Source organism: Monodelphis domestica, chromosome 1 (genome assembly GCF_027887165.1).
Source record: "Monodelphis domestica isolate mMonDom1 chromosome 1, mMonDom1.pri, whole genome shotgun sequence".
Taxonomy (NCBI): Eukaryota; Metazoa; Chordata; class Mammalia; order Didelphimorphia; family Didelphidae; genus Monodelphis; species Monodelphis domestica.
The window spans coordinates 170,763,242-170,786,034 of NC_077227.1; the positions used below are offsets into that span (position 1 = coordinate 170,763,242).

Consider the following 22,793-nt stretch of genomic DNA (forward strand, 5'->3'; position numbering starts at 1 on the left):
GAAATATAGCCTTATCTTGACTAGCTCACTTGATTTTCATCTTACTAAATAGAAAGGTCCTGAAACTGTTCATGGGTTTATTTTTCTCTCTCAAGTCTGAAGAGCTCAGACAATGTAGTTGGTAAGAATAGGGTATTATTTTTTAAAAAATATTTTTGAAATGAGATTTTTGTGTTAATTACATGAACAATTGACATTTGGATATGCTTCCACTATATCTGAAAAATCAATAATGTGGATAAGCATAAGATTTTGAACCAAAGAATAGGCAGGTTTTAGACTTTGGCCCTCTTGGAAGACATTTTAGCCTTTGGCTAATCTTAGTGACTCTTATTTCAGAATTTGACCCTTTACTAAAATAATTGCAAAATAGATATAAAACAAAAATTAGGAAGATTAAATTTTATTAAAATATAGTAAATTTGGTTTTTTTGTAGTTCTGTAGTGATCAGGTTTACATGATTAGATGCTAAAGAGGTTTTTATATGAAAGATCATCTCATTCCTTTTGCAAAGTGAAGTTAATTCTAGTAAGAATGGCTAAAACTTTTTATTTTATTTTATGTGAGGACATAAGCTTACAAAACTTTTCTTTCACAGTTCTTTGACTCCTTCATACTTGGCATTGGGGGATATGCAAAAATTAAATAAAACACTGAACCTATCCTCCAGATTTTAAGTTTGGTATATTGGGTTCATTTTGTCAGTGTGAGTAAACATTTCCTGTAAATTGTTGCCTTTTTTAGAACAAGAAAACCAGAAAAGGATTACTTTATCTTCAAATACAGCAATAACTGCTTTCGTTTCTCAATGAAGGATATTACACCATAGAAGAAAACAAACTCACAGTGCCCTTCTTCACTGCCTCAAACCTCTATGGAGCAATTCTGTATTGACTCAGCTCTCTTTTGAAGAAAAAAAAATCTGAATCCAAAATAGTTAATCTACTGAATGTTATTGTTGCCATCTCTTTTTCTCTACATCACTAAAATTTGTCCTTGGATTCTAGTTTACTTGAGGGCACATATTAATATTTTAAGTATAATTCTAGTTAATGTTATAACTGGTATCCCTTCCCATTCCATTTCTGATAGCAATAAGCTTTCTGTGAAACCATTTTCATGACATGTATTTGTAAGGAAAAGGGCAGGGTAATATCATGATCCTGTATAGCATCTATAAAACAAAATTCCTTAAATCTCTGTTATTCCATCATTATTTCCTTCATTTAAACTTTACTTCTCTTGAGGGAATTACCATTTTAAAAATTTAATTCCTTATTACCAGGATGAACTATTATTGTTTTATAAAAATATAGTCATTATAAAATGCCTAAGTTGCTTATCCATTCTTTGTGCAAGATGATTTCATTGTTTCTGTTACAAGTACAGCTGTTTTTCCTTTTGGGATTTCTTTTTAGAAACTAGGCTGTCTTGTTAAAAGTCATATATTTGGGTTTAAGAAAACTTTAACATTAAGAGAATGTTCAAATGGAATAGGGGACACTACTTGATGCTGAACTTCAGACCACTCTATGAAATGTTCTCTTATGGGCTCACATCCTTCTCAGAAGGCAAAGTAATTTTCTTTTCTCCTTTTTTAAAATTTGTTTTTGGTAGCCCTCTAGCACCTTTAAAAAATTAAAAGCTTAGTTATGCATTTTGATTTTTAGCACATTTATTTCTGGATATACTGTTCCCCTAACCTAACTAGCTTTCTCTTGTAACTAGGAATTAAAAAAAAGTTCAGCAAAACCTATCAACAAATTGTTCTGAACTGAAGGAAAATGTTACATTGCCTGCCATTAGTCTTCCACTTTGTAAAGGCTGGAGGTTCAGTTGCTAACTCTTTGAACCCAGCTGTCATAATTACAGAAGTCCCTGTTTATTTCCATGTTCTTTCTAGTTACAATACATTGTTGAAGTCTTTGTGTAGACTCTCCATTTTACTGCTATCATTGACTTTTCAGTCTCTCAGCTCTTAATCTCAGACTCAAAATGGAGATATAGTAGGATGAAAAAAACAAGCATAGGAACAGTAACCTTCTATTCCTGGTTACAGAAAAGAAGGTTAAAAAGTTCAAGATGTAATAGGCTATTCTACTTATTAGTTGTGTGAGTTTGGGACAAGTCATCCAACTTCAAGGCCTTGGTTTCTTCAACTGCAAAATGAATGAGTTGGATTCATTGATTTCTAAGACCTCTTGCAGCTTTAACATTTGATGAGATTTTGCATATTCTTTTGGAGTGAAGTTTAGATGGGGATGAGTGAGTCACTAGGTAAGTAGAATTACTAAACATTAAATGACTACTATGTTCCTGGTACTGAATTGAAACTCTCCATTCTCAATAGGTCAAGTTAAGAAACATGTATTAAAACTCTACTGTGTGCCAGGTACTATGTGCTGATAGACCTATAGCTCAATCACTTCAGGTGGTGGGGAAGGCAGTGTGATTTTAACCAGACTTGAGTAGGATGGGAAACACTGTCTCAAGTCTCTAAGGCTTTTAGACTAGAGAAATATTTATTGTTAAGATTTCTAAGAACTAAAAACAAAAATATGCTTTTATAATCTGTTGGGGAGATCTTTAAACATAAGTAATCTGCTATTTATAACAAAAATGTTGCTTTTGATGTATACTGTGAAGATTGGATTTAGCTATCTCCTGATTATAACAATGAAGATACTTAGTCTAACAAAATCAGAAATGTCTTGCAAACTTTAAATTACTCCACCCTACTTAGATCTTATTTATGGTGAAGATGAAATTGTAATCTGATTGAACAATGAAGGTACTTAATTCTTACTTTATAGTGAAGTTAGAATTTTAAGTTAAATCTAGTTTTAGATCTTAATACAAAAAGGTGTTAAGTAACTATAAAGGTTAAATTAATCGCAAAAAGGTTAAGTAACTCACAAAAGGTGAATTTAACAAAGAAGTGTTAAGTAACTTTAAAGATATAATCTAGTCAAAAAAGATGAGAACTAAAGAATGGGCATTTAAAGGAGGGGTCACAAGGGTAAAAGATCTATATATTTGACTCACTTCCTCTCTCTGGGACCTTTTGGCAGTGAAGATTTGGCTGGTGGCAGCTTGCTGGGCCTTTTGGCATTTTAATTTGGCTACAAGCTATTGTCCGGTTCGGTGGTGAGTTTCTGGCTGAGTTTTTCTCCTTTACTTACCAAACTTATCCTCTTAGAAGCCTCTAATCTCCTTCAGAGACCTACTGGTGGAAATCTTGAACTCCCCCTGGCACAGGCCAGGCAAGAGAAAACCTATACCCTCTTCCCTCTTTCTCCTTAAATCCTTCCCTCTATATTAATTAAAATTACCATAAATTTCCAGAATGACTTGGGTATTTTATTTGGGATTTTTTCCTTGATGACCAATTAATTTAGATTTTAAGTCACAATTCTAAAATTATCTTTACAATACCACTGTTCTTTATTAGAATAGGCAGAATTATTAATTCATTTAAAATTATATGATATTACTTATAGGTGTGAGAGCCAGTATTTTCAATTCAATTAATTCAATAAATTAATTCAATGAATTAACATTGAATCTGTTAACTATGTTATGTTGGTGTCTTTTAAGCAGTTTTGAAATTCTATCCCAGTTACTGACTAGTCTTTAAAAAAATAAATTAATATTATACTTTATTTTTACATTACTTACATTTCCCAATGTATCTCCTCTCTCCCCTTTCTAAAGATCCACTTCTTATAACAGTCTAAGGTAGGGTGGGGAAATAGTTCATCAAAACTATCAAACATACTGAAAATGTTTGGCATTATGTATAGTGTTGCATACCTAGTAGCTTGCCCTATCATCCTCCCACACTTTTACAAAGAAGCAGGGTAATTCTTAGACCTCCTTGTGGTGGCCGAGTTCAGTAATTATGACTTTGTAATATTCGATTTCAAATCAACAAGCATTTATTAAGTTTCTGCTATGCACCAGATACTGCTAAACTCTAGGGATACAAAGAAAGGCAAAAGACAGTCCCTCTTTTCAAGGAGCCTACAATCTAATGGAGAATATAGCATGTGACCAGTTATGTACAAACAATATCCATACAGGATAAATTGGAGTTAATTTCAGGAAAGGCATTAAGATTAAGGAGGATCAGGAAAGGTGTCTTGCAGAAAGTAATAGTATTTTAGCTGGGACTCAGAGAAAGCCAGGGATTACAAGAAGCAGAGATGAGGAGGGAAAGATTTCCAGGAATGGGAAGAGTCATTGAAAATATTTTGTTGAGTTGAGAGATGGAATGTGAACAGTAAGGAGGCCAGAGTCACTGTATTAGAATATGTGGAAGATTTTATATTTGATCCTGGAAATAAAACAAAGAATTTATTGAATAAGAAAATGAAATACAAACAGACCTGCATTTAAGAAGATCACTTTGCTAGCTGAATGAAGGATGGTCTGGAGTGGAGAGAGGAGCCTAACCAGAAGGCTATTTGAATAGTCCAGGCATGAGATGAGAGATATACCAAGGTGGTGGTTAGAGGAGAAAGGCGGATGTATGAGAGATTGTGAAGGAAGACTCAATAGGACTTGGCAACTGACTGAATATAGAGGGAGTGAGAGTGATGAGTCAAAGATGTATCTTTGACAGTATTAAGGAAGTTAAGAAGAGGAGAGTTTAGGGGAAAGAATGAGTTCAGTTATCACATGTTGAATTTAAGTCATCTATGAGGCCTCCCATTTGTGATATCTAATCAGCATTTGAAGATGTGAAACAGGGTCAGGAAAAAAGTTAGGGCTGGATGAATAGATATGAGAATCGTCACATACAGATGATAATTGAATCCATGGGAGCTGATGACATCATTAAGTAAAATAGCACAGAGAGAAAAGAAAAGAAGCCCAGGTCTGAGTCTTAGGTGAAACCTATTCTAAGTGGGCATGACTTGAATGAAGATCCATTAAAGGGGGCTGAGAAGTGGTTAGATAGGAAGGGAAGAAAAGGAAGAGAGAGCATTATCAAGAAAACCTAAAGAGAAGAGAGTATTAGTGAGAAGAAGATACCAAGAAATGCCAATTTATGAGGAATACTGTACTGTAAAAATGTCAGCTTTTTAAGATATATCTCTTTAAGGATGGATTGTTCTTAAGACTAGACTTCTGCTTGTTTAGTTAACTTCAATGTAGATATTTCAAATAATTTTTTTATTCAAAGATATTTTCTCAATTACATGTAATAAAAATTTTCAACATATGTTTACCAAATTTACAAGATGCAAATTGTCTCCCTTCCTCCCTTCTCTCCTCCTATTTTGCTATTTGACTGCTTAGTATATTGATGCTAAGCAGTCAAATAACATTTATATAACAATTTATGGTTTAAATTTATGCTGTAAATTTCTTATTCTCCTTATAAAGCTGGATTTTAAACTGTTTTCTGATAATAAAAGTTCTTTCCTTTTCATACTATCAATACTAAGTATTGGTTCCAAGGCAGAAGAGCAGTAAGGGCTAGGCAATTGGGGTTGAGTGATTTGCCTAGGGTCACTGGGCTATGAAGCATCCCCCTAGTTAGTTGCCTCTTAGTTTCTCACTTATATAGTCTGTTCTTTTCATTATAAATCCCTTTCTATTTCAGCTTTCTAACTACTTAGCAGAGATAGAGCCCCTTCATATCTCATGATTCACTCCATAGATAATGTTTTTATTCCAAAACCAGAATACATAGGCCAATTTAGATAATTTATAATAGACTATACTTATTTATGTGTAATGTATTACTATTTTGCAAGACTGAGAAATCCTCTTCTCTTTCTCACAGGAAGTTTTCCCCCTCTCCCCCAAGGAAACATTTTAATTCTATTTTTAAATAATCTCTGAAAGTCATTTTTAAAAAAATGAAGTTTAGATAAAATGCTATGAGTAGGGAAGTTTAAAGATTGAAAAATATCAAATAGTAATGTTCATTGCATCACATGATGGAATGTTATGTATCCATTTTCCTTCTGAGTACTTCTCTGGGGCCTCTGCTGACAACCCATTGTTTACTTTAGAACAGAATTTTAGCCATGTAGGAGAATAATGCTCCTATTCTTCTCCATCATGCCTGTGATTCTAGAAGATGAGGTTATGGAAATCTGTTCTTTTTCATAGTAAAATGTAGTTATTCAGGAATGATGAAGGTACCAGCATATCAGGTAACAATCTATCTCTAATTTATTGAGATTAGAATAATTACTTTGTATAGGGAAAAGCAAGGAAGAAAACAGGTATATTTGTGTTTGTTTTTAGTGATAGTAATTTTTAGACTCTTTAATTCACTCATTTGCTAGACATTGGTTTCTGAATTCTTCTGTCCTTTTTTTTTTACATTAAAATAAGGTTTAGTTCAGGGAGAAACATTTCTAGAAACATTGAATATCATGGATTTTCCTGTGTATTAGGGGATAATCTAGAAGTCTTGATTATGAGGGTACAGAGAAAAATAATAAAAAAAAACTCCTTTTATATACAGTTAATTTAGAAGAATTTGTGTTCTTATTCTTGAAAAAAATTGCATTAAATATAACAGGCATATAAAATTTGACTCAGTGGTTGAAAGGGACCTCTGAGCAAAAATTTAGTATATTTCATCTGTTGCAGGAGTACATTTTTAAGGTATACAGTAGAGGAGTAGCCATTTAGTCTATCTTTAACACTTCTAATGACTTCTGGATTTCTTACTAATTCACCAGACAACTTGATTCATTTTGAAAAGCTTTAATTGTTAGAGAAATAAACTGAAATTTCTTTCTCTGTAACTTCTACCCTTGGTGGAATGAGATTTTATCCTTCTTCCATTCATTTCCTTATTTTTCCTTTTCTTAAACTCCTTAAGTCCCAAGACCCACTTCTTCACTATTATTCTACTTTAACCACCTATATAGGAATGGTTATGTGTGAGATGCAATCAGGGTTACATTTGGCTGGTAACCAGGACCCCAACCAAGAGTTAGTCCCTTCAAAATAGAGATCACCCTATCCCTGTCCCTAACACAAAAGCCTTTTTTGGACTCTTTGGCCCAAGTGGAACAGAAAAAGCAGTATTGACACCTTTCTCCTTTTCCCTTAACAAACAGTTTTACCAGCCTCTTGTCCCTTTTCTTGCCTAATTTAAATGCTTGCTTTGAATTTCAAAATTTCAAAAGGATTCTGGAGGGAGTTTCTCTCCCAAGGGAAAGTTTACAACTTAAAATCCCCTTATCTGCCTTGGTACTAAAAGTGACAAAGGATGTTCCTGTAAATAGATACATTTTAACACTTTCTGACCCAACTGAATGTTCTTTAAACTATCAGCTTGGAAGTCAGGGTTCCAAATAACTGGAATCTGATAGGATGAATGTGGTGGGGGGGAGGGGTTTGCATTTGGAAACTATAAATTCAGGGTCTCAAGTGATGCTTGGTCATTGCCTTGAGGTCTTCCAGCTTGAAGTGTCCTGCTCTCTTGTGCCATAGCTTATAAAGCTGTCCTTTTGTATCTTATCTCTGCCACCTGGTTTTGTATTTTGGGGTGCTCTGGGGAGTCCATTATTAGTGGTACCTCTATTCCACACAGTTATATAGTAAATCTTGACATTACCCATAAGGGTTCCCCTTTCCTTAATTAGAAACTGATGTTCTCTTATATGACCACAACTCCTCATTTTTCCACTTCTCTCTATTCCTTATCTTTCATGTTAATTTTTTTTTATCCTCATGAAGACCTCCTGCCTTGGTACTTTCTCAGGTCATTATTACTCTGACTGACTTTACTTTTTCTCCCTCTCCAATTTCAGCAAGAGTTGACCATTTCAGTTCTACATTGCCTTGACCTCCTCTTGTATCTATGCTCACCTCTTGCCAGACCTCAGCCCTGCGTTATTTTTGCCATCTTTATCCTCCATTTCAACTAACATGCTACTTAACATAGCCAAGGTAACAACTAGGTTGCCTGAACACATTACAATTCATGTTATGATCAATAAACATTTAAGAAGTCAGTAAACATTTGCTAAGCACCTGCTGTATTCCAGGAACTGTGTGCTAAGTATTGGGCATACAAGAAGAGGCAATAGACAGTCCTGGCCCCCAGGGACTTCAAAATCTCATGGGAGAGACAACAAGCAAATATGCACAAATAAGCTATATATGTAATAAATAGAAAATAATGAAAAGACAGAAGGTACCATAATATTAAGAAAGTTTGGGAAAGGCTTCCTGTAGAAGATGGATTTTAGTTGGGCTTTAAAGGAAGACAGGGAAAGCAATTGGTGGAAATGAGGAGAGAAAGTTTTCCAGGCAGGGCTAATAGATGACAGAGAAGATGACTAGAGCTGTGTTGGCAAAAGCCTGACACTTCTGCCCCTGAGAAAGTGCCTGAGGACATATTTTTGCATGTCCAGCTCAGCTGCCTAATTCGAGCACTTCCTCCTTCTGCTGTTTAAGGTAATGGGGGGAGGGGGGGTTGCCTCACAGGTGGCTTAAAAGTACAGTTTGGTTATATGATCTCTAAACCTTTGCCAATGCTGAACTAGAGCATAGAGATGGAGTGGCTTGTTTGTGGAACTGCAGGGAAGCCAATTGTTTATTTGTTTCATCTGTGTTGCACTCTTTGCAATTCCATTTGAGATTTATTTTTGGCAAAGTTGCTGAAGTGGTTTGCCATTTCCTTCTCTAGCTAACATTATAGATAAGGAGATTGAGGCAAACAGTTAAGTGACTTGCCCAGGGTCACAGAGCTAGTGTTTGAGGCCACCTTTGAACTCAGGAAGATGTCTTCCTGACTCTAGGATTGGCACTCTCCACTTTGATGCTTAGCTCTGCCAAGGAAGTCAGAAACACTGGTTTAAACAGTATGTTCAGTGTAAAGTGTAAGATGACTTGAGAAGGTAGGAGGAGATTATATTTTGAAGGGCTTTGAATACCAAAATGATTTTGATCCTAAAGGTATTAGGGAACTGCTGGATTTTATTGAGTAGGGGATTGGCATGGTTGTGCCTTTATTTTAGGAAAATTACTTTGGTAGCTTAATGGAGGATGTTTGGAAATGGGAAGAGATATAAAGCTGGCAGTCCCACTAGCAGGGTATTGCAGTAGTTCAAGTTGAGGTGATATGAGAGCCTATACTATAGTAGTAATAGTGTCAGAGGACAGAATAGGGGTCAAGATGAAATGGACAAGCCTTGGTAATAGTTTGGATAATAGGGGGTGTGAGATAGTGAGGAAAATGGGGTGTCAACCTAAGAAACTTAAAGGATGATATTGCCCTTTATAGTAATAGTAATAGGGAAAGTAAGAGGTAGCAAGGGAGAGTTTAGTGGGAAAGATATTTAGTTCAGTTATGAACATATTGATTTTAAAATTAAGATGCCTAAAAGGCAATTGGAGATGTGAGATTGGAGTTCATCATAGAGGTTAGGGCAGGATAGATAGATTTGAATGTTAGCACAGATTTGTTAATTAAATCTATGAGAGCTGATGAAATCACCAAGTGAAGTTCATAGGAAAAGAAGGCTCAAGACCGGGATGTGTTGGACAATTAAGTATTAAAGTTCAGTTTAATAAATTCAGCAAACATTTAAGTGCCTACTAGGTGCCAGGTACTGTGCTAACTTCTGGGGGTGCAATTGATAAAAAGAAAATATCTGCCCCTAAGGAGCCTATAATTAAATGGGGGAAGATATCACATAAAGGGAAGCTGGAAAGCAGGTTAGGGAGGAAAGATCAGGGGGTACTTGACATATATGAGGTGGTGATAGGGCATCATGTTCCTTGGAGTACAAACCAAGCAGAACTATGGATGGAAAGTGGAGAGGTAGCTAGTTAGAAGGTGTGATCTAGATAAAGATTCAGTAAAAGAGACTAAGAAAGAGTAGTTAGATAGGAAGAGAATCAGGAGAAAGTTGTATCCTAAAGACCTTGAGAGAAGAGAGTATTAAGAAAGAGAGGGTGATGGACAGTGCCAAAGGCCACAAAGAGGTTGAGGACAATGAGGATTGAGAAAAGGCCATTGGATTTAGCAATTAAGAGATCTGTAGTAATTTTGGAGTAAGCCATTTTGGTTATTAAGGTTGGAAACTGGATTGTAAGGAGTTAAAAAGAGAATAAGAGAGGAGACACTAAGGAATTACTTAGGGTGGATGACTTCTTCAAGGAGATTCCCTACAAAGGGCAGAAGTGTTATAGACCTATAGTTAGCATAGAAGGATCAAGTGAGAGGTGTTTTTTTTTTTTAAGGATAAAGAAGACTTGGGCATTTATTTTTTTAGGAATTAAGGAATGATCCAGTAGATGGGAGAAATTGAAAATAAGTGATCAAGTTCAAACATCAGAGGGGGCAGCCTGATGGAGAAGACCAGGTGAAATGAGATGTATTGAGCAGGTAGAAGGAATAGTCTTGTTAATGAGTAAGGTCACTTTCTCATGTGAAACTGTGGTAAAGGAGGAGATAAGTGGCAAAAGGTCCATGAGTGATGTGACTTGAGGAAGAGGGAAGAATAGGGAGCTCACCATGAATAGCCTCAATTTTTCTACTGTAAAATGAGACAAGGTTCCCTGTTGAGAACTTCAACTGAGCCCCATACTACAGCTCTGCAGTTCTCTTATTAAGGGAGGGAAGCCCTCCTCTTCCCAGCTGAGGATCTTACCTGTCACTTTACTAAGAAACTTGAGACCATTCAGTAGGCAGTTCCAACACTCCCATTCAAAACTGACATTTTCTCTTCTGTTCTTTCCCATTTTCCTCAAGGACAAATCCCTTAGATGCATCTTTGATCTACTTCTCGCTGACTTAAGTAGAATGCATCTTCCCTCATTTTCCACTCTCTCTAATCTTCAACCTCTTCTTATGAACAGGTTCCTTCACTACTGCCTCCAAAATGTGCCCATGTCTCCCAAACCCTTAAAAAAAAATCCTACCATGCCCCAAGTTATCATTCTCTCTCTCTCTCTCTCTCTCTCTCTCTCTCTCTCTCTCTCTCTCTCTCTCTCTCTCTCTCTCTCTCTCTCTCATGAAAAAGTTGTCTAATCTCTTTGCATTCATTCTCTTATTACTAAACCCTTTATAATCTGACTATCTACCAACTCACCCAACTAGAAAACTGCTCTTTCCAAATTTTCCCATGACATTTTAATTGCCAGGTCTGATAGTCATTCCATAGTCTTAATTTTGGACATGTTGACTACCTTCTTTTCTTTCTGGGTTTTCATGCTCATCAGATTCTAATAGCTTCCTTTTGCTTCTAGAATAAAATATAAACCTTTATGTGTATTTCTATCTTTCTTGGCTCATTGGCTCTCAATACCTTTTCTGCAGCTCTTTAATCCACTGGCCACCTCTCTGTGCATCATTCATGACATTTCATCTTGTACATTTTTGCCTTTGCACAGGATATTTTCCATGCCTGGAATCAACTCCTTCCTTACTTTCACCTCATAGAAACCCTTTAAGATTCAGCTCAGGTATCATCTTTTTGCATAAATCCTTTATCGAGCCCCCCAAATGCTAGTGTCCTCCTTAAACTGCCTTAACTATTTAACTGCATTAATGGATGCTCTACCATTGTGTCCTATGTGTTTCCTGTTTGATCTCCAGTGTCCAACGGAAGAGGAGAAGCAACATTCCACCGTACCAGTCTCCTGCCACTAAGATGAGAAGAGGTGCCATTTCATCAGATTTCTAACCTGGTTTCCTGCTTTAAAGAATGGAGAGTATCAATCACCACTCTTCTACTCCAAGTTCTTCCTCCCTTGTTTGAACTGCCCAAGATTTTGAATGGATTCTTCCTCATGCTGTCCCTACCCCCCAGATCATAATACTATTGATTTTGAAAAATCTCTCTCAATTTTTTACTTATTGATGAACAAACTCCCCTCCCTAGTTATACCTTCCCCATCCCAGGATCCTGAAACCCCACCAGGTAATCATCCAGACCTCATTCCTCATCCCCTCACTGCCTGATGTCTTATTCCCAATTGCCTCAGCCCCCACCCAATTCCTAAGAACTACCCACCCCTTTCACTGTGCCTTTGGGAATGCTTGCTCTATGGGCAACAAATTTCCTTTCATCTTAAATCTTTTCCTTTTCCTCTCCATTCATTTTCTGACTCTCAAGACCTTTCTGATGACATAGCTTCTTCCCAGGCTATCCTTTCCAACATAGACTGCACTTTCACTCCTTCCCACATATTTACTGGTTAAAGTAGGAAAGTTGGAATTATAATTTCTCTCCAACAGAAGTCTCTTACTTTGCCCCCACTTCATTTTAGGCACATTGGTTAGGATATGAGAAATGTTTCCAATTATTTATGATGTTCAAGTTTTTTTGACTTGTCATATTCTTTTGGGAGAGTTATAAACCTTAAATAATCTTTATGCTTTCCTGTTTTTGATATTTTACTTTAGATGCAGATAATGTTTTCTTTTCATTTTATTGCTTTTTTTCTTTCCTTCCAAAATTCCCTTCACTTTTGTGTATTGTCTTTACTAAGCTGCTCTTTTCTCTTTTGTTTGTTTTGTGAGGTTTACCTTCATGGATTTTTCTATCACTATTTCTGTTGTGCAAGCTTTCACTTCTAGCTTTACAATTCTTATTTCTGACTTAAGTCATTGAAGAACACCCTGCTGTGATTCATATTCTCTTGAGAATTCTCAGAATCTTCTGCTTCATTATTTGTCAATTTTATTTTCCTTTGCCTTAATTATTCATTGATATTTGGACTAATTTATATGATCTAGAAACTATTTTCACATCTGTTAATAATGTTACCTGTTGACTTATGAGTTTGTAACCAAAATCTTTAACTGAATTTTTTTCCTTCTGAGATCTTTGGTAATTTCATCCTTTCTCCCCTTATGTTCTATTGTTTACTTCCTGACTACTTCCCTTTTGATGACAGTTCTCTGAGACTTAGATGACAAAACTTTCTCAGTCTTGTAAAGGGTGAAATTATGGCTTAGACTGAATGTATCATTATTTTTGGTCAGCAAGGATTTTATTTATAAAATCCTAATGAAAAGCCCAAGTCAGCTTGAAATTTTATGTTGATTTTAATTGATAGTGGAAGAGATTAAGGAGGAGGAAGAAGAAAAGGAGTAGATTTCCCCCCTCCCCCCCATGCTAGGGAGGAGATTAGGAGATAACGGTTTGGAGTATGAAGGAGGAAGGAGTCAGGCTTGAACTACAAAAAGGGAAAAGGCTAAGCCAAGATGCCAGAACCTGAAATCAGCTCCAGGGAAAAATTCGCCACCAACCCAGATACAGACAATAGCTGCCACTACGCCAAGATGTTGCACACTGCCAGCTAGAGTCGTCTCTCCGGGGAAAGAGGAAGAGACAGGAAGTGACGTGCCTTATATAGACGTTTTTACATCACTTTTCTGTGTCTCATCTGTACCAGTGATAGCTTAGCTTGACTTAGGACAGCCCACGAGTCTGTCAGCTGTTTTCTGCACATGTCTGTTGCCTTTTTCCCCAGATACTTAATCTTGAGTATGGTGCAGGCATCCTGACCTTGTTAAACTGAGTAGGGTAGAGAAATGTGGACTTCCCAAGATCTGATTCTGTTATTCCAAGTATTTCTATTGTTACTGATCAGGAAATAGCTAAATCAAATCTTCTAAAGAATGGTCTGATTAGAGTGGAATAGTTTTAAAATTCAGTCTTCTCTTAGGCTAGGGACTTCATATCTCACCTAACTTGTTCTTTGTTCACAAGTGCCTTCTGGAGGGGCAGAATTGGCCCCAACTGTATGCCTTTTTAATTTGTTTCAGGCTTAGTAGATTGATATAAATGGTGGAATCCTGCTCCATTTTGTTCTGTTCTTCAGTTCTCTGAGTATTGTAGCAACACAGAGCATTGCCATAAAGCAGTCCCATTCAGAGCAAGCTTCAGTCTTTTGGTTTTCCTATTGGCAGTTGGTGGGGAGTGGGGGTTCATGCTGATTGAGAGTGTTAAGGATTAGGGATTAACTTCTGCTATTAGTCCTCAGTTCCTGGTGTATTGGACCATAGAGAACAGTTGAAATTTCATTATCTCGTGTGCATAATTTTTATTTTGGAGAGGTTCAAAAGGTCCTGAATATTTAGGGAAAATGTCTAGTCCAACGTATTACTTTAGCAGAGACCCTATGATAGTGACACTTCAGCTGTTTTATTTCAGCTCTGATTAGTTCAAATCCCTGCCTAGAATGTCCATTTCAAGATAAAATAAAGTTTCATTTAAAGGCTTTTCTGATTTTCCTTTAGTTGTTAGTGCTTTTATTTATTATTCTTAAACTATCTTTCCTTAGCCTGTTTTTTAGGTCACTTGTTTTTCCAGTGAGATATTTCACATTTTCTTCTATTTTTTCATTCTTTTGATTTTGTTCTGTTGTTTCTTAATGTCTTATGGAATCATTAGCTTCCATTTGACAAATTCTGATTTTTAAGTAATTATTTTCTTCATTGAGCTTTTGTACCTTCTTTTCTATTTGGCCAGTTCTACTTTTTATGAAGATTTTTTTCTTTAGTAAATTTTTGTATAGCTTTTCCCATGTGGCTTATTCTCTGCTTTTTAAAATCTCTCTCACTCGCTCTCTTTTTTGGTTCTTTCTTGATTTTTTTTTCATGATTTTCTTGCATCAGACATTTCTTTTCATTTTCTCTACCTCTCTTATTTGATTTTTAAAATCATTCTTGAGTTCTTCCAGGAATTCATCTTGGCCCTGAGATCAATTCACCTTTTGATTTGAGGCTTTGAATGTAGCTGTTTGACTTTGTTGTCTTCTAACTTGGTGTTTTGACCTTCTCTGTCACCATAATAACCGTTTATATTTGGGTTCTTTTTTATTATTGTTATCATTTGCCCATTTTTTTTAGCTTCTTTTTTACTTCTAGCTTAATATTCAAGTTGGGTTCTGTTCTTGGGATGAAGGGAGCACTGTCTTAAGCTTCAGATTTTCATGTTTCTGTTTTGAGAGGTTGTTCTGAGAGTTTGTTAGTTTCAGTACTTCCAAAAATGATATAATCCAAGGAGAGATATGGTCATTGTACTCAGTCTTGCACTGTGTTCTGGTCTGTGAATGACCACAAACATCATCATCTTTTCTTCTCCAGAACTGTGACCAGGGTCTCTGCTCCCCTGTATCTGTATGCTCTAGTGCTTCTTATCACCCTTAGATGGGAACCAAGTATAGGCAATGCAGCAGAGATCCCTGCACCCAGTACCAACAAAGAGACCCTTGTAATCTCCTTCTGACCAGTTGTCATCCTTCCTTAAAAATTTGTGGGCTGAGAGCTCCAGAAGCTACTGATGCCTATTAAGTTCATCCCTAGGCCTACTACTGGCTTGCCCAGAGCTCAGTCTGCATTGGATTTCATTCTGTTCTCACCTCAGTGAGATATCTTTATTGCTGACCTTTTAAATTGTCTTCAGTTGGAAGATTGTTTCATTTCATCCTTTGGTTGATTCAGCTGCTCCAAGATTTGTTTTGAGGCATTATTTTAAAGTTCCTTGGAGGGGAATTTGGGAGAGCTTAGGCAAGTCCCTGCTTTTACCCTGCCATTTTGGCTCTGCTTTTAATGCTTTTATTAATTGTTTACTATGTGCCAAGTTCTCTAAGGCTTGGGTGAAAGAATGAAAAAATGGCTGACAATTGCTCCCAAAACATTACTTAACCCATTAGGTTCTTAGTTTTTTTGTCCTTTAAATAAGCAAGACAAGATGGGTGTGGGCTCAATGTTATTTATAAGGTTCTTTCCATCTCTAAACCTATGTTCTTTTAAATTGCCTTTTAAATGTTCTCATTGAAACAGTGACTATAAGGAATGTCTTGAGATTAATATTTAAAGTACATATTTTAAAGGGCTAAATAAATGTTGGTTCTTATTAGTAATTTTTTTGGTAATACTAGGTATATTTTATATTCATTTCATTTTATTTCACATCATATTCAGAACAGCCTGTAAAGTATACTACTTCTAGCACTTGACTTTCCTCTCTTACATGGTTTGAAATTTATTTTTTATATTCCATTTTTTTTTCATATTGTTTGGTCTGAGGTAAAGTTCATTAAGATAGCTGTTTTATAAATATGTATGTCCTGATTGTAGTGGTCAGAAGAATAGTGAAGAAGACTTCAGTTTAAGTTATATCTTAGACATTTCTCACCCTTCTCTGAACTCTTAGGTTTCTTCATCATGATCCCCCAAACCTCATCCTTGTGAAACCTTATCCTGTGATCTTATCCTGTGATCCTAAGATCCACTTAGCTTTGGCACTCATACCTCATCAATACACTCTGTCCCTCTTATTGGAGAGTAGGGCCATGAACTCGAAGCCTCCATTTAAAGAGGGGACTCAAGATAGATATCTTCTAATTTCCCATTCAACTTTCTTTTGGACTCAACTCATTGCTCTTCTCTATCATGCATATTCTCCTACACTTTCCCCTCCATTTTAGCTTCTTTTTGTGGGTTGTTCTCACATTAGATTGTAAGTTCCTTAAAAGCAGGGACTCTCTTTTTTCTGTATTTGTATTCCCAGTGCTTAGCATAGTGCCTGGCACACAGTAGGCACATAATAAATGTTTATTGACTTATTATTGGCTTACTGTGTTTTAGATACTTTGCTAAGCATTGGAGATACAAATAAAGAAAAAAAGGTATTTTTGCCTTCAAGGAGTTTACAATCTCATGAAGAAAGATAACCCAAGAAAGCTGAAATGGGGAAAAGGGGAAGAACTACCTGTGCTGGAGAAGTTAGAGAAATACCAAAATAGTGCAATCAGGTAGAAAATAAGATATCTGTTTTCACGAATGGAGGATTGGAATTCATGATTCCACTCTCCAAAGGACAGGGAATAATAATGAGTTATGAGTACCAAATGGGATTAGATCTTTCAGGATGGTGAGGTTTTTCCTGTGATGAGCTTTTTGAGGCATGGTAGAGAAGTCCCAAAGTAGTGCAGGCAGGTGAGAAATAAGGAGCATTTAATAAATGCTTATTGACTGACTGATATACTGGCTATGTTATTATAGGTAAATCTTTTTACCCTCAGAACCCCAAGTTCTCTTAGACTATAAATAGCCTGTGGAAGAACTACAGGTTCAATCTCAATTCACTCTCCCCTCCATCTCCCCCAAAATTGATTATAAAGGAAAGGAGACGACTACTGGCTCAAATACTTTGTCCAGCAAATTTTCTCCTTGAATACTTCAGCAGCCTTGCCCTTTCTATGGGCTAGGGAAAACTTAGTATCTGCAAATTCTTGGGTTTTAGGACATGTCAAATAAGAAAGCATTTGACCTTTTGTGACTTAAGGACAAATTTGACTTGCTTTTTAGTTTTTTACTTATTGTACTTTGTACTTTATTTTTAAAAATTGATTTATTTAGTCAATTTAGAACATTATTCCTTGGCTATAAGAATCACATTATTTTTCTCCCTCCCCTCCCCCCATCCTTCCTGCAGCCTACACTCAATTTCACTGGGTATTACATGTGTCCTTGATCAGAACCTATTTCTATGTTGTTGGTATTTGCATTAGGATGCTCATTTATATTCTACATCCCTAGCTGTATCCCTTCAACCCATGTATTCCAGCAGTTGTTTTTCTTCTGTGATCCTACTCCCACAGTTTTTCCTCTGCATGTGGACAGTGTTCTTTCTCGTAGATCCCTCCAAGTTGTTCAGGATCACTGCATTGTCACTAATGGAGAAGTCCAATACATTCAATTGTACCACAGTGTATTGGTCTCTGTGTACAATGTTTTTCTGGTTCTGTTCCTCTCACTCTGCATCAATTCCTGGAGGTTGTTCCAGTTCACATGGAATTCTTCCACTTTATTATTCCTTTGAGCACAATAGTATTCTATCACCAACATATACCACAATTTGTTCAGCCATTCCCCAATCGATTTTGCCACCACAAAGAACACAGCTATGAACATTTTTGTACATGTCTTTTTTCCTTTTCTCTTTGGGGTACAAACCCAACATGTACTTTGTACTTTAAATAAATAAAGATGCTCATTTTTAAAAGATCTATTTAGACCTGTTGAAATACAAGGTACATTGTTTCTAAAGTATGTTGTTCAGTTATTTCAGTTGTGTCCAACTCTAATTGGGGTTTTCTTACCTTTTTACTTTCTGTTGTAGAATCAATACTGTGTATTGGTTCTAAGGCAGAAAAGTGATTAGGGATAGGGAGTTGGGATTAAGTGACTTGGCTCAGCTCACCCATTTAGAACGTGTCTGAGACCAATTTGAACCCAGAACGTCCCATCTTTAGACCTGGATTTTTATCCACTGAGACATTTAGCTGCTCCATCTTATTAACTTTTAATTAAGCACCCATATGATGACTTGATGGCAAAAGTCATGTACGACTCTTTGTGACTCTTTTTCTTGGTAAAGATATTGAAGGGTTTGACATTTCTTTCTCTAGCTCATTTTACAGTTGAGGAAACTGTGGTCAAGAGGGTTAAATAACTTGCAAAGGGTCACATAGCTTGTGTGTGAGGCCAGAGGAAGATGAATTTTCCTATCTTCAGGACTTGCATTCTATCATACCACCTACCTGCTCTTTCAAAGTGTATCTACCAATAGTTAAAATAATTGATTCATTTTGCCATTTCCATAATTTTCTGTTAATATATAAAACCAAGAAGAATCAATTAGATTATAGCTAATTATTCATTCTGGCTTTTCCATGCTATTCTATGTTATTGTTTGTTTTTTTAAAAGGGCAGAACTGATGTTATTTATGGGCTTAATTCTATTTGCTTTTTATAACTCAAAATGTTGGTACAAAAAGTACATGTTTTATAGGAAACCTTAGATAAAAAACAATGAATAGCTAGATGATGCAATAGATAAAGCATCTAGAGTTAGGAAGACCTGAATTCAAATGTGACTTCAGATATTCACTAGCTGTGTAACTCTGGTAAGTCATTTAACTTCTGTTTGCTTCAGTATCCTCATCTATAAAATGGGGATTCTCTCAGATTTGTTGTGAGGATCAAATGAGATAAAATTTGTAAAGCCTTTTTTAGCATAGAGTCTGGTGTAAAGTAAGTGCTGTATAAATTTTAGCTATTATGATTATGATGACTGTTAATTAAGAAGTTTAAATACAGAATACTTCATACAGGTCACGGAGTTAATAATTCAGGTTGAAAAACCAAGATTATTGAAGTGAAAATATTTTCTCCAATAATCTTTTGAAAATGCTCTCATAAAATTAGGGTTTTGGTGAGTTAGAAGGTTACATTCAGACGGAGATCTCCAGGGATCTCCTTACTGTTTTTGTGTTCTCTTTTTTTCTTAATTTCCTACCTTTTGACATTGATGGAATTCATTCAATCTGTGATTTTCAGTGTAGTATACTTCACTCTTTTTTGGTCTTTTCTCTATCAGTTTATTTATGCATCTTCTTTGTTTGCTAGGTTCTCATTTTTTTCTTCCTAAACATAAGAATTACTCAAGGAATATCTTCAGGGTTCTCCATATTTTTACTGTACTTCTCCTCTTGGAGAACTGGATTGTTCTTATTTATGATTTCCTAATCTATATGACAATCCCAAGATTTTACTTTATTATATGACCATAGCTATATGGGCCCTCAAAAGTTATATAATCCATTCTCTGTGTTTTATAAGGCTGAGGTAGCTAATCAATCAATAAATATTTGTTAAATGTTAACTATGTGCCAGGCCTTGGATATACAAAGTCAAAATATGAAATGGTCTTTGTTCTCAAGAAGTTTATATTCTAGCTGGAGGAACTACATGTACATTTATTACTACATATGAAATAAATGTTTTCATAATCAACAAAGCATTAAGCCAGGCATTGTGCAAGCACAGGATATACAAGAATGGTAAAATAATTGTCCTGGACCTCAAGAAGTTCACATTTTAATGGGAGAGACATATATAAACTATTATGTATGTATTTCAGACAGATTAAATGGGAGATAATCACAGAGGTGAGATATCAGCAATAGAGGTGGCTGGGAAAGCCCTTGTGCAGAATCTGAGATTTGACCTGAATTTTGAAGGGAAGTGAAGGAGGTAGAAATGAAAAGGGAGAGCATTCTAGGCATGTTGACTAGCCATCTAAAAAGCATAAAGTCAGGAGATAGGGAGTTATTTGGGGGAATGGGGGGGGTAGCAGGAAGGCCAGTTTGGCTGGTTTATAAAATATGTAGAGGGGAATAAAGTGTAAGAAGATTAGTTGCCACGACCCTTAATAGCCAGACAAAAGATTTTGTGTTTGATTCTGGAGATAATATGGAACCATTGGAATTTATTAAGTAGGAGGTCAGTTGCTTGAGGAAAATCACTTTGACAGCCAAGTGGAGTGAGAAAAGGTAAGGCAGGAGATTGACAAGAATGGATGAGGCAATCAGATCCTGCACCAGGATGATGACTTTATGAGTGGATAGATGTTAATCAAAGATGTGAAGGTAGAAATAATGACTTGACAATAATTTGGATATGTGTGGTTCAGATGAGGAGTCAAGGATGACACTGTGATTTGTGAGCCTGGGTTCTCTGAACATTAATGAGGAAGTGGAGAAGAGGAGAGGGTTTTGGGGGAAGATAATGAATTCTGTCCTGGATATAGTATATTTGAGATGTTGGTGGCTTGTTTCATCCATTATGAGATGCCAATTTAGCAACTAGTGATGTCATTTGAGTAGAGAGTATGGGGATGATTAGGAGTGGCTTTATGTAGCAGTTGATAACTGAGCTGAATTTTAAAGGAAACAAATTGTAAGGGTACAGAGATGGAGTACATTAGAAATATGGGGAATGGTCAGTTCAAAGGCATGGCTAGTTTTGCTAGACCACAGATTGGGTGCCTGAGAGTAATGAATAATGAGGTTGGTTTTACAGCAAAATAGAAGGGTTTATATTTGTTCCTAATTGTAATAGGGACCCATTTGAATTCATTTAAGAGAGTGAATTGGACTGTTTCAGCGGTCTAGAGAGAAGTGATGAAGATGTGAGAAACTATTAGATTTGAGAGGGAATAGATGCAAGAAATGTGGTGAGAGAAATAAGATTTGACAGTTAACTGGATTATATTGCATGAGTGAGAAAGGATTTAAGGAGGACAACAAAGTTGTTAACCTGGATGACTATAAGGTTTCTAGAAGAATGGTGGTATGCTTCATAGTAATAAGGAAATTTAGAATAGAAGATCAATATTGGGGAGAATATAAATTCTGGTTTTTTACATATAGTATTTGTAATATTTATAGGATGACAATTTGAAATGTTTAATAAGCAACTATCAGCAGGACTGGAACTGAAGAGAGACTAAGACTGGCCTTATAGATATATTGACCATCTCCATGGACATGATAATAAAATATCTGGGAGCTGATAAGGTTACTAAATGAATGAGAGAATATAGAGAAAGAAGAGAGACCAGCATAGAACCTTGGAGGATGACCACATTTAAGGGGCATAATATGGTTGATTATCCAAGAAAGACTGACAAGTAATTTTCAGACAGATAGAAGGATCAAGAGAGAAGAGCTTCACCAAAACCCAGAGAGGAGAGAAGATTGTCAACAAGTGGTATTAAATGCTGAAGAGAGCATCTAAGAGAGCATCTGTAGCATGAAAATTGAGAAAAGGGCACAAGACCACATAAGAGTGTTGGAAGGGGTGAGAGGAAGGGAGAAAATTTGGAACTCAAATTTTAAAAAGAATATTCAAAGTAATAAAAACTTTAAAAAGCATTAAAAAACTTTAAACTTATTTGACAGTTATGAGTTACTATTTTATTTTTATTATATCCATCACGCTATAGAAATGTGATTTGGTGGCAGGAAAACAAGTTGTAAAGGGATATAACTATTATTAGAGCTTGGTTTATCCTCTGTCATATTTCTCTTGCCACTTGACTTTTAAGAGATATGATTATCCAACCGTTCCAGATTTCCTGAAGCTCTACTTTAAGGCATCTGACAACTTCTCCATTTCTATCCCTATCTTTCTTGGTAGACTGGTCCCAGAGGTTAAGTTACTTGCTCAAGGTCACAGGTAATAAGTTTCAGAGTTCCTCTGACCATAAGTCCAATATACTCTTTCCTTCTTTACCCTGTCAATCTTCTATATTACCTTCAATTGAAACTTATCCCTAACCTACCCTACTTTTTTCCAATCTGAATTGATTATGTACCTCCTGGCTTCCTTATATTAAACACCCATTCTCTCAGTTACACATATTTAAGATCTCAGGAATCCTTTTGGATTCATTACCCTCCATTTATAGTCACCAGTTTTGGTACTTACAAAATTTGTTTAAAAAATGCTAGGATCTTGAGATTCTTTTTTGTTCCTCTCCCCTCCATTTCCTGGCTTGAGTTTGAGATGAGGGAAGATTAGCTACTACTCCTGACCAGGAAGCAGAAGAGCAATGGACAGAGTAGGGTTGGGGAGAAAGGGAGAAGGAAGAAGGTTGAGGGTGTTGGGACTGGCTAATGGTGAGATTCTCAACTTGTTAAGACTGGGGGAAAAAAATTAATTCCTGACAGTCAGGATTTGTGGCAGTTTTCCATCCACTTAAGCTTTTTTTTTTAACACAATGCGTTTCCAGTCAGAGACTATGTGTCTGGCAAGTCAGTTGTGGAATCAGTAATTGCTAGAAGTTCTTACCCAACGCATAGTTATCTTTGCACACAAGACATTAAAATGCTAAATTTACCTGTTCCTTTGGATGGCTTATATGATGATGGTATCCAGACCATTAGCACTTTTTTTGTGTAGGTTATTTGATTTGACTATAAAACACTCCTTCCCATC

General features: G+C 36.1%; 1 protein-coding gene across 13 annotated transcripts in view; it reads left to right on the forward strand.

Annotated features, from left to right (window-relative positions):
* The window catches only part of CCPG1 (cell cycle progression 1), a 79,687-nt gene that overhangs the window by 13,817 nt on the left and 43,077 nt on the right, over window positions 1-22,793 (forward strand). For 2 of the 13 annotated variants that reach the window (XM_056809851.1, XM_056809861.1), the window contains exons 1-2: window positions 6,016-6,171; window positions 11,586-11,910. The exons of 4 other annotated variants lie outside the window; for them this stretch is intronic. The gene's annotated coding sequence lies outside the window, so the exon portion shown is untranslated. Of the gene's footprint in view, window positions 1-6,015; window positions 6,172-11,585; window positions 11,911-22,793 lie in introns of those variants that run through there. 7 more of the 13 variants (XM_056809888.1, XM_056809886.1, XM_056809872.1 and 4 more) reach the window with 5 other exon arrangements.